This window comes from Schistocerca piceifrons, chromosome 7 (assembly GCF_021461385.2).
Source record: "Schistocerca piceifrons isolate TAMUIC-IGC-003096 chromosome 7, iqSchPice1.1, whole genome shotgun sequence".
Lineage (NCBI taxonomy): Eukaryota > Metazoa > Arthropoda > Insecta > Orthoptera > Acrididae > Schistocerca > Schistocerca piceifrons.
Genome location: NC_060144.1, coordinates 417,731,441 through 417,741,872, shown reverse-complemented (window position 1 = coordinate 417,741,872; position 10,432 = coordinate 417,731,441).

The window sequence follows — 10,432 nt, the reverse complement described above, 5'->3', positions numbered from 1 at the left end:
ACCCACTGTAGTCCTGGTTGAGATTATGGTACTGGTGGGCCACCAGAGCTGCAGACCCACTGCAGTCCTTTTAGAAATAATGGTATTGTGGGTCATCAAAGGTGCAGACCCACTGCAGTCCTTGTAGAGACAGCCAGCAGCCATCTGTTGCGACAGTGCAGGTGCACAATCACCATTGAAGACTCTTGCAGACAATATCGCAAGTCCATAAACCACCACTTGCGCACTCACAAAGTTTTTGGAATCGTCCTTAGAACCAGCAATGCTGTTAACCAGTCCCTTGCTGAATTATCAACACACGTGCAAGCACTAACAGTCCCTTTTTTCATATATTGTGCCTATACTATGACCAACAGAAACGTGTGCAATGAAATGTAACTTAATTTGATGAACTGGTGTCAATTACAATTTTATAACATGAGAATACAATCACAAAGAAACATAAAACATCATTAAAAAACATAATAATACAAATGACATTTGTAGTAATACAGGCTTTACAAAAGAATAGAAATAGATATATACATCAATGTTACAGGAATTATGACATAAGTAAATACATAAAAGGTCATAATAACTTTCGAAACTTCAACTTCACACATGAGCATTAAAACAAAACAGAATAAATAATCTCTAAACATCTTTACAAAGTAAATAACACATTATTAGAAAAATTCTACAATGTAACTCATATCAGATAACCACATAAAGACAGGAAAAACACAAATACACAAGGGTACACAAACACATAGCGGAATAACACAAAAGGAAAGGACAGGGTTTGTTTTCAGTGAGATGTCTGGTACTGCAGTCCAACCCAAAACTTCATTCCATAGATCTTTCCTCTTATTTCAACATTTGTTTCCACCAAATAAATGCTATCCAAGCATGCTTTCTGTATTTATATGTTCACTTATTTCTTACCTCATTATTTATTTTCCATTATCTTACCTCATCATTTATTTCCAAGAAAATCCTACCTAAATTTGTCGTACCTAAACCCTACTGTTTGGTTCATATATTTACTGGATCTGTAGGCATAAAATATCTATATTAGTACATCTGTTAAATTTTATTCTAACTAATTCTGCAGTGCAGCTAGAAACTAGATATTAAACAAAATGAGTAAATAAATAAATAAAGCAAGCCATATGGCATTTCATAATGCAGTAAAAAATCTCTCAACGAGCAAGATAATAGCTGTGAAATGTTTCTCATCGTTTCATTATCATTTTAGTAAATATCATAAATTAAGAGCTCCACAGTGTAATCATATGTTCTCAAGTTTGAGCGTGTCGTATTTGCGATGCTTTCTACAAAGAAATGTCAATAGCGAGGATAATGGCCTCCTTTTTTTCTCCACCTAATGGCTTTTTCTCCAGGCAGCTGGCACAGCTTGGCGTGCAGAACACATTACGTCAAAGTCACTTAGCTTTCTTAACGAAATATTTACGACAGCAGTTTCCGCTACAGTGACAGTCTCTTAAAAAATTTTCACAGGTCGAAAATTTGCGTTACAAATGTGTAGAAACAAAATCCTATAAATATAACAGTGTCCAAAAATTTTCGCCGACATTGTGATACATTCACGCATTTACACACGTTTCATAACTCTTAAAGTACGATTCTTGGTTTCCAACATCGTTTTTCACAAATCAGAGTCCCTAATCACTACTCATTATTCCGTACCTTATTACACATATACATGTTCGTCGACACTTCAATATTTCATCATAATAAATACGTATCATAATCAGATTCCTCATATAGCATTAGCTTATTGATCATAAACATACCTCAACAGCATAATACACATATTCATCGTAATAATATCATAAAACCTCAGCCAAACCTCAAAATCGTTGTAGCTTCCTTCAATAATTTCAAAACCTAAAAAAAATTCTCTGCTCATTTCAATAGTGTCATCTACCTCAAACGTACTTTAAAGATCATGCTCCCTTACCAAACATGACATTCTGAGCTCTCATAGTATCACAATGGTTCTGAAAAAATATGAACAGTTCACACAGTGCAGACAAAATACAATTTCATAAGTGTGAAATTATCCAGTTGTGTAATTGCGTAAACATGTGTCACTGACATAGTGAAAACATGTTTGTTTCTCTGTTAAATAATCAGATAGCTGTGTAATTCTGTGTTAGAGAAATATGGTACCGATGTGTAAAGTTGTATAAGCAAATAACATATTAGATAGGTCTCCTTGTGCTTGCCAAACACATGGTACACAAAGTAATCGTGTACCCCCCTGAGGATCAATGTAATCATACCCTCAGGTGTTACAGATTACAGTAATTGAATGAAATGTATCACGGAAAACTTTCTTTGTAATTCAAAAATCTTTAAAAATAAATGTTTTAAGTACAAAATTAATGACTCAAATACGTGTACTGCCGCGCTAAATTGTGCGTCTTGTTGTAACATAATCTCTGTCATTACTTAAGGGTAAAAAATGTGCCAAGTGTCGTAATTATCGTCGCCTGTAAGCAAAGTTCTGTGGAAGACAATGTACTTACCTAGTAATAAACAAAAACGAAATGCTATGCGTATAGATATCGTAGTTATTACGTACAATTCCGTGATCAAGAAAGCACTACACTGTAACGTATTGTTGTGCTACTAAAAAGGCTGTCTCATTGTAGCTATACCACAAAGTTACTACTAAAACATGTTTTACTTTCCAGAATAATACAGAAAAACTGTGCAGATATAAAACAGATACACCGTAAAAGCAACAATGTAAATTGTGTCAGACATTAGTAGTTTCGTGATATAATCGTGTAGCTGTCAAAGAAACCAAATGCTAAGTCATCTTTAATCTCACATAAGGTACTTCACATAAAGAATTTCTTTTCAAGTAAACCAAAATGTTGCATTAAAATCTCATTAGCAGTATATGTTCTAAGTATGTAAGCCGTGTATTCGTTATGTAATCGTGCAACTAACAAGCAAGAATGTACAAATAACAACACTATGTCGTCTGTTCACTATAACAATGCATTCGAAATTTCTGTTTAAATAAGTTCTCTTGGTTCTTGACTGGATATTTAACTTAAAACATTGCTGCATGTTAACAGTTTCTAAGTCTGACAAAGTGTACTAGTAACGTGAAGTGAAAACTTTTATAGCAAAGACTAAGTTAAAAAGCAGATTACCTCTCAATAAACGGTTTTACATGTGAAATGTGATGCAATCTTTTACCCTTTCTTGTGCGCACAGAGTTTCAACTTCAAAGCAATTATCATGTTGTATACGTCGGTAAGGAATACTGGAATTTTTCTCAAGGTTAGCTTATGTTATTTTTCTCAAGCCCAGCCGGCGCACGTGGTCGCCTGCGGTGCGGGTCATCGTTTGTTACCTTTGTTGTCGCGCGTCGTTGCTGGGATTTGGAGATCTAACTTCTACAAATTCACCTCGTCAAGAGGCCCCTGCCCTGTTTGAACCACGCCAATTTTGGTTAAATTCTGGTCTGTTGTTAAGATTATATCGTCTGTCGTCATGTCGGTAGTTTCTGTAATTTTTTCCTTGTGGGTCACGTGGTGGAGAATTTCTCCATGAGCCGTAACTGCGCGGTGGACCGTTGTGTCTGAAGTTATTCTGTCTCCCATGATAATAATTATTTTGGTTCCCATATTGTTTGTTTCTCTGATTGTAATAGTCATTAATGCGGAGAGGTAATATTTCCCTGTAATTATTACTACTCTGCCAACAGTTGTCATACAGGTGGTGTCTGTTTTGTCACGATTTACGTTGTAAGAATAGCCTTGTCATGTCCAGTTATTATTTCTTGCATCGCAGAATTGTCACGGATGTGACTTGTAATTGTTGTGCTCCTGTTTTCGCGTTCCGCGATTGTCAGTGTCAATTTCCAGTTCTTGTAAGAGTCCCTGAAAAGCTTCAATGTCGTCTTTGCAATGTCCCGCCAAAATAATATGTCGGAAATGTTCAGGCAATTTTATTAATCAAATGCGGATGAGTTCTGAGGGGCTGTATGGGTTTGAAAGATACTGATTCTTATGTAACATGTCTTCGAAATATTTGACAAGACTCGAAAATTCAGATTGTTCGAAATGTTTCATCATTATGATGCTATGTTTTACTCGGTCTTGAGTAGCTTGAGACCAATATGCTGAGAGGAAGGCATGATAAAATTCTCCTTCACTGTGACAATCGTGAATGATCGATCGCATTCTTACAGTTGGTTCATTCTCTAAGTAGCCACACATAAATTCTAATCAGTGCTCCAATGACAAGTTGGGAGGAAAACAATGAGAGAATTGATGAAGCCACGCTTTTGGATGAATGTCGTTGCCAGAATTCTTAAATGTTTTGAATTTACGTGTAGTAATGAACAGCTTATAGTCAAAGTCGTCGTGTCGGCGAGTCGCATATCGGTCATTGTTACGTCGTGTCGGGTGTTCCATCTGAAAATACGGTGCACCTTGCCAATTTCTTTCATAATTTCCGAAATGCCCTGTGTTATTATTTTGTGGCTTTTCCGTATTTCTAAGTCCCTCTTCCCGTGTTGGAGTGCGAGTCTCCTCTGAAATATGTAATTCTTGTATTACTTGTGCCAACTGATCTTGAACTTCCCGGATTTCGCTTTTGTGTTGCGTATTAATTTGATTCTGATTTTCTTTGAATTTCCTAATTTGTTCGTACTCTTCTGTGTCATTAAAGACTACCGGTCTTGTGTCATTCAGATTATTATCTACCTTCGTAGATAAATTATTTAGCTGATCCGAAAGTTCGACTACTTTCTCTGATAATGAACTAATTTCCTCCACGTGTCTTCCTGAACCAATTTTCAGAGTATCTACTGTGTCCTTTAAGTTTTCCTGAGTTTTTGCAAGTAGCGTAACCGAATCGGTAGATGCAACTGAGTCAATTTTAGCCCGCAAGGTCTCGGGATTTTCATGAACCATAGTTTTCAGTTCTTTTATGGCTGCTTCGTGATTCTGTAATGCATTTTCATGCCGCGAAAAAATAGGTCGAAAATGCTCACAAATTTGTGTTTTTACGTCATTACAGACTTTTTGACATTTCGATTCGATGTTATGTAACTCAGTAGTTAAATCTTCACGTGTTTGTTCAAGCGTGGTGTCTAACCTTTGAAGATTTTGTTCCATTGTGTCTAACTTTTGAAGATTTTGTTACATTGTGTCTAACTTTTTAAGATTTTGTTCCACTGTGTCTAACTTCTGAAGATTTTGTTAAATGGTGTCTAACTGTTGCTGTGTTTGTCTCTGATTTTGTTTCACTTGTTGCATTAATTGCAATAATAATGTATTTGTGTCTGGAATCTGTTCCTCTATGCTTTTCGGCAGTGCGTTTGCACCGCCAACATTCACATTTTGACAAGCAGAAAATGTGTCTTGACTTATTTGAGAAAACGGTGAGGACTCAAAACCTGAATCTACAGTATTTACGAGATTGCGTCCTGTCTTTTCGGATTCCTGAGGCAAGTTGTTGCTGACCGATCGATCGATAATGCTTCCCTGTTCACTAATTGTTTCACTGTCTACGCCATTATTTGCCACCCGCTCCATTTCCCTATGCACAATTACCAAATTACCACTTTGAATGTCCGTTAATTCATTACACAGTGGTGCTGATAAGCTACGCTCGTCGTCACTATTATTTCTCAGTTTACTTTGGAGCCTAGTGTTACGTTTTTCACACGCCATTATTGTCACAATATTTCACACGATAACACAGAAAAGCACAGTTTGAAGAGCAAAATAAGAAAACACATTAACGTAGCACAGAAAATAATATCTAGTTAATTGCAAGCGCAGGCGAAATACTTGGTGCAAATCTACATGCATGCCGCAACTGATTTACAGTACAACAATGAAAAACTACAACTACAAAGGAAATTCTCTCTATAATTACGCGCTAGCAATAAACAATAGCTACACTAATTACAGAAACTACAAGAAAAGTCAGAAGATTCCAGTGAGGTATCCTCAGCTAAGGGTCGACATACGAAACCTCCCCTTAGAAAACTTAATGAATTACTATGCAGATAAACCTCTTACAGTATTTGATTTTCAAACAGCTGAGCAGAACTGAACGTACTCAGACATTTCGCTCTTTACCTATTCTGATCAGCACTAAACTGACACACAATATTTTTAGCGCAACGCAATCTGACTTTCAATAATACCTACAAAAAAAATGGCCCTGACTAACAATAACCTATACCTTTCATGAATCACTTACCTCACCCAAATCTTCGTTACTCGAACTACTGCAATACAGCGAGCGCCAATACTGCCAGCTAAATAAAAGATTCTAACTACTGAAACCGCTAACTACTGACAGGCATAGTTAACAAATGAAAGATTTTGGTAGAGAATAAACAATGTATTTACCTTAAAAGTGTTCAAAAGTCATAATATATATTTCAGTTCATGACATCCAGTCTTACAAATTTCCAGATCGTCCGCTCTCAAAACTCTGCCATGTCTCTCCCCACATCCACCACTCCTGGCGGCTCACCTCCAACTGCGCAACGCTACGCGCTGTTAACAGCCAACTGCCCAACACTACAATGGCGAATATTACTCTAACAATGCAAACCAACTACAGCCTTCACACAGCACAGTCAGTGATTTTCATATAGAGCGCTACATGGCGTTACCAACATAAAAACCTAAACAGCCTACTTACATCCTGAACGACTTCATCCAAGTGTCCGGGCCGTTCGCCGGATAGTTACGTTATTTATGGAAACAGGAAGTGTTCAGCCACATGTGAAACGTCGACCACGACCTGCAACAAATGATGATGCCCAAGTAGGTGTTTTAACTGCTGTCGCGGCTAATCCGCACATCAGTAGCAGACAAACTGCGCGAGAATCGGGAACCTCAAAAACGTCGGTGTTGAGAATGCTACATCAACATCGATTGCACCTGTACCATGTTTCTATGCACCAGGAATTGCATGGCGACGACTTTGAACGTCGTGTACAGTTCTGCCACTGGGCACAAGAGAAATTACGGGACAATGACAGACTTTTTGCAAGCGTTCTATTTAGCGACGAAGCGTCATTCACCAACAGCGGTAACGTAAACCGGCATAATATGCACTATTGGGCAACGGAAAATCTACAATGGCTGCGACAAGTGTAACACCAGCGACCTTGGCGGGTTAATGTAAGGTGCGGCATTATGGAAGGAAGGATAATTGGCCCCCATTTTATCGATGGCAATCTAAATGGTGCAATGTACGCTGATTTCCTATGTAATGTTCTGCCGATGTTACTACAAGATGTTTCACTGCATGACAGAATGGCGATGTACTTCCAACATGATGGATGTTTATCACATAGCTCGCTTGCGGTTGAAGCGGTATTGAGTAGCATATTTCATGACAGGTGGATTGGTCGCCGAAGCACCATACCACGGCCCGCAATTTCACCGGATCTGACATCCCAGGATTTCATTCTGTGGGGAAAGTTTAAGGAAATTTGCTATCGTGATCCACCGACAACGCCAGACAACATGTATGAGCGTATTGTCAATGCATGTGCGAACATTACGGAAGGCGAATTATTCGCTGTTGAGAGGAATGTTGTTACACGTACTGCCAAATGCATTGAGGTTGACGGACATTATTTTGAGCATTTATTGCATTAATGTGGTATTTACAGGTAATCAAGCTGTAACAAAATGGTTCAAATGGATCTGAGCACTATGGTCATCAGTCCTCTAGAACTTAGAACTACTTAAACCTAACTAACCTAAGGACAGCACACAACACCCAGCCATCACGAGGCAGAGAAAATCCCTGACCCAATGCGATTTGTCTAGTATTCAAAAGTACATGGTCATTGGCCTTTGGGACAAGGATGGATGCATTTCCGAAACGCCCAAGTCTGTAGACTGCCATTGAGGTTGAAGTACGATGGCAAAATTGCGCTAACCGAAATTGACGCGTAGACAACTACACTCCTGGAAATTGAAATAAGAACACCGTGAATTCATTGGCCCAGGGAGGGGAAACTTTATTGACACATTCCTGGGGTCAGATACATCACATGATCACACTGACAGAACCACAGGCACATAGACACAGGCAACAGAGCATGCACAATGTCGGCACTAGTACAGTGTATATCCACCTTTCGCAGCAATGCAGGCTGCTATTCTCCCATGGAGACGATCGTAGAGATGCTGGATGTAGTCCTGTGGAACGGCTTGCCATGCCATTTCCACCTGGCGCCTCAGTTGGACCAGCGTTCGTGCTGGACGTGCAGACCGCGTGAGACGACGCTTCATCCAGTCCCAAACATGCTCAATGGGGGACAGATCCGGAGATCTTGCTGGCCAGGGTAGTTGACTTACACCTTCTAGAGCACGTTGGGTGGCACGGGATACATGCGGACGTGCATTGTCCTGTTGGAACAGCAAGTTCCCTTGCCGGTCTAGGAATGGTAGAACGATGGGTTCGATGACGGTTTGGATGTACCGTGCACTATTCAGTGTCCCCTCGACGATCACCAGTGGTGTACGGCCAGTGTAGGAGACCGCTCCCCACACCATGATGCCGGGTGTTGGCCCTGTGTGCCTCGGTCGTATGCAGTCCTGATTGTGTCGCTCACCTGCACGGCGCCAAACACGCATACGACCATCATTGGCACCAAGGCAGAAGCGACTCTCATCGCTGAAGACGACACGTCTCCATTCGTCCCTCCATTCACGCCTGTCGCGACACCACTGGAGGCGGGCTGCACGATGTTGGGGCGTGAGCGGAAGACAGCCTAACGGTGTGCGGGACCGAAGCCCAGCTTCATGGAGACGGTTGCGAATGGTCCTCGCCGATACCCCAGGAGCAACAGTGTCCCTAATTTGCTGGGAAGTGGCGGTGCGGTCCCCTACGGCACTGCGTAGGATCCTACGGTCTTGGCGTGCATCCGTGCTTCGCTGCGGTTCGGTCCCAGGTCGACGGGCACGTGCACCTTCCGCCGACCACTGGCGACAACACCGATGTACTGTGGAGACCTCACGCCCCACGTGTTGAGCAATTCGGCGGTACGTCCACCCGGCCTCCCGCATGCCCACTATACGCCCTCGCTCAAAGTCCGTCAACTGCACATACGGCTCACGTCCACGCTGTCGCGGCATGCTACCAGTGTTAAAGACTGCGATGGAGCTCCGTATGCCACGCAAACTGGCTGACACTGACGGCGGCGGTGCACAAATGCTGCGCAGCTAGCGCCATTCGACGGCCAACACCGCGGTTCCTGGTGTGTCCGCTGTGCCGTGCGTGTGATCATTGCTTGTACAGCCCTCTCGCAGTGTCCGGAGCAAGTATGGTTGGTCTGACACACCGGTGTCAATGTGTTCTTTTCTCCATTTCCAGGAGTGTATGTTGCAGCACGGGCAATTGATGACGGTAGTGAACGACCGCTGCAGAGAAGCACCTGTTGAGAAACTGACAATCCAGATGAACCAAAGGGCTACCAAAGGTGTCTCTTCAACGAACGTTGCCGCATGTCGGCCTGCACAACAGGCGCCTGGTTCGTGCACCCATGCTGACTGCTATTCAGTATTCATCTGCGACGGACGCTGGAAATTACACTCTAATACCGCAACTGAACGTCCACTGAGTGGTGACAGGTGCACTATTCACATAAATCACGTTTTATGCTTCATCGGAGAGATGGCCCTTGCAACCATAGCCGGAAGGCCCCGAGCGTCATGGTCTGGGGAACGTTTTCGTGCCCTTTCCTGGGTAATCTCAGCATTATCGAAGGCACAATGGATGAACACAAGTATACATGAATCCTTGTGGACCATATACACCCTTACATGCAGTCTGTTGTCCCTCGGCAGAATGGCATCTACCAGCTGCACTATGCAACGTGTCACACAACTCGCATTTTACATGTGTGGTTCGAAGAGCACCCGGATATTGCAGTCGTCGGTAAAGTCTGAATGATTTTCCTATCTGTTTCCTGCACAGTGTACTTCTACTCAGCACCAGCGATTTATTTTCGCTTTGGCCTAACCATTGTGCTAAGCTGTTATAAAACCTCACATCCAGTACACATAAAATACACAAAATACAAAAAAGAACTTATAACTAAACACACAGATATTCGCACAAAATTGTTTGCCGGCTGCTCTTAAAGTCACTGCAACAGTTGAAGACTGTCTCGCACCTGATATTTCGCACGTAACTTGTGCTGCGTTTATCTGTAACCAGTTCAAAAAATATACTGTGCGCATGTACTGTAAGCTTACTGGTAAACGACTTGAAAGTGAACATAAGCGTATATTTCCTCCCATGTGATGGTTTCTTACCTTCTCTGCACGATGCTGCGATACAGTTCCGTATAAGTAGCCACCTCCAGTTTATCCGATTATTTAATTTTGTTTCCTTTGTTCTTCTGCCTCTCATTTCA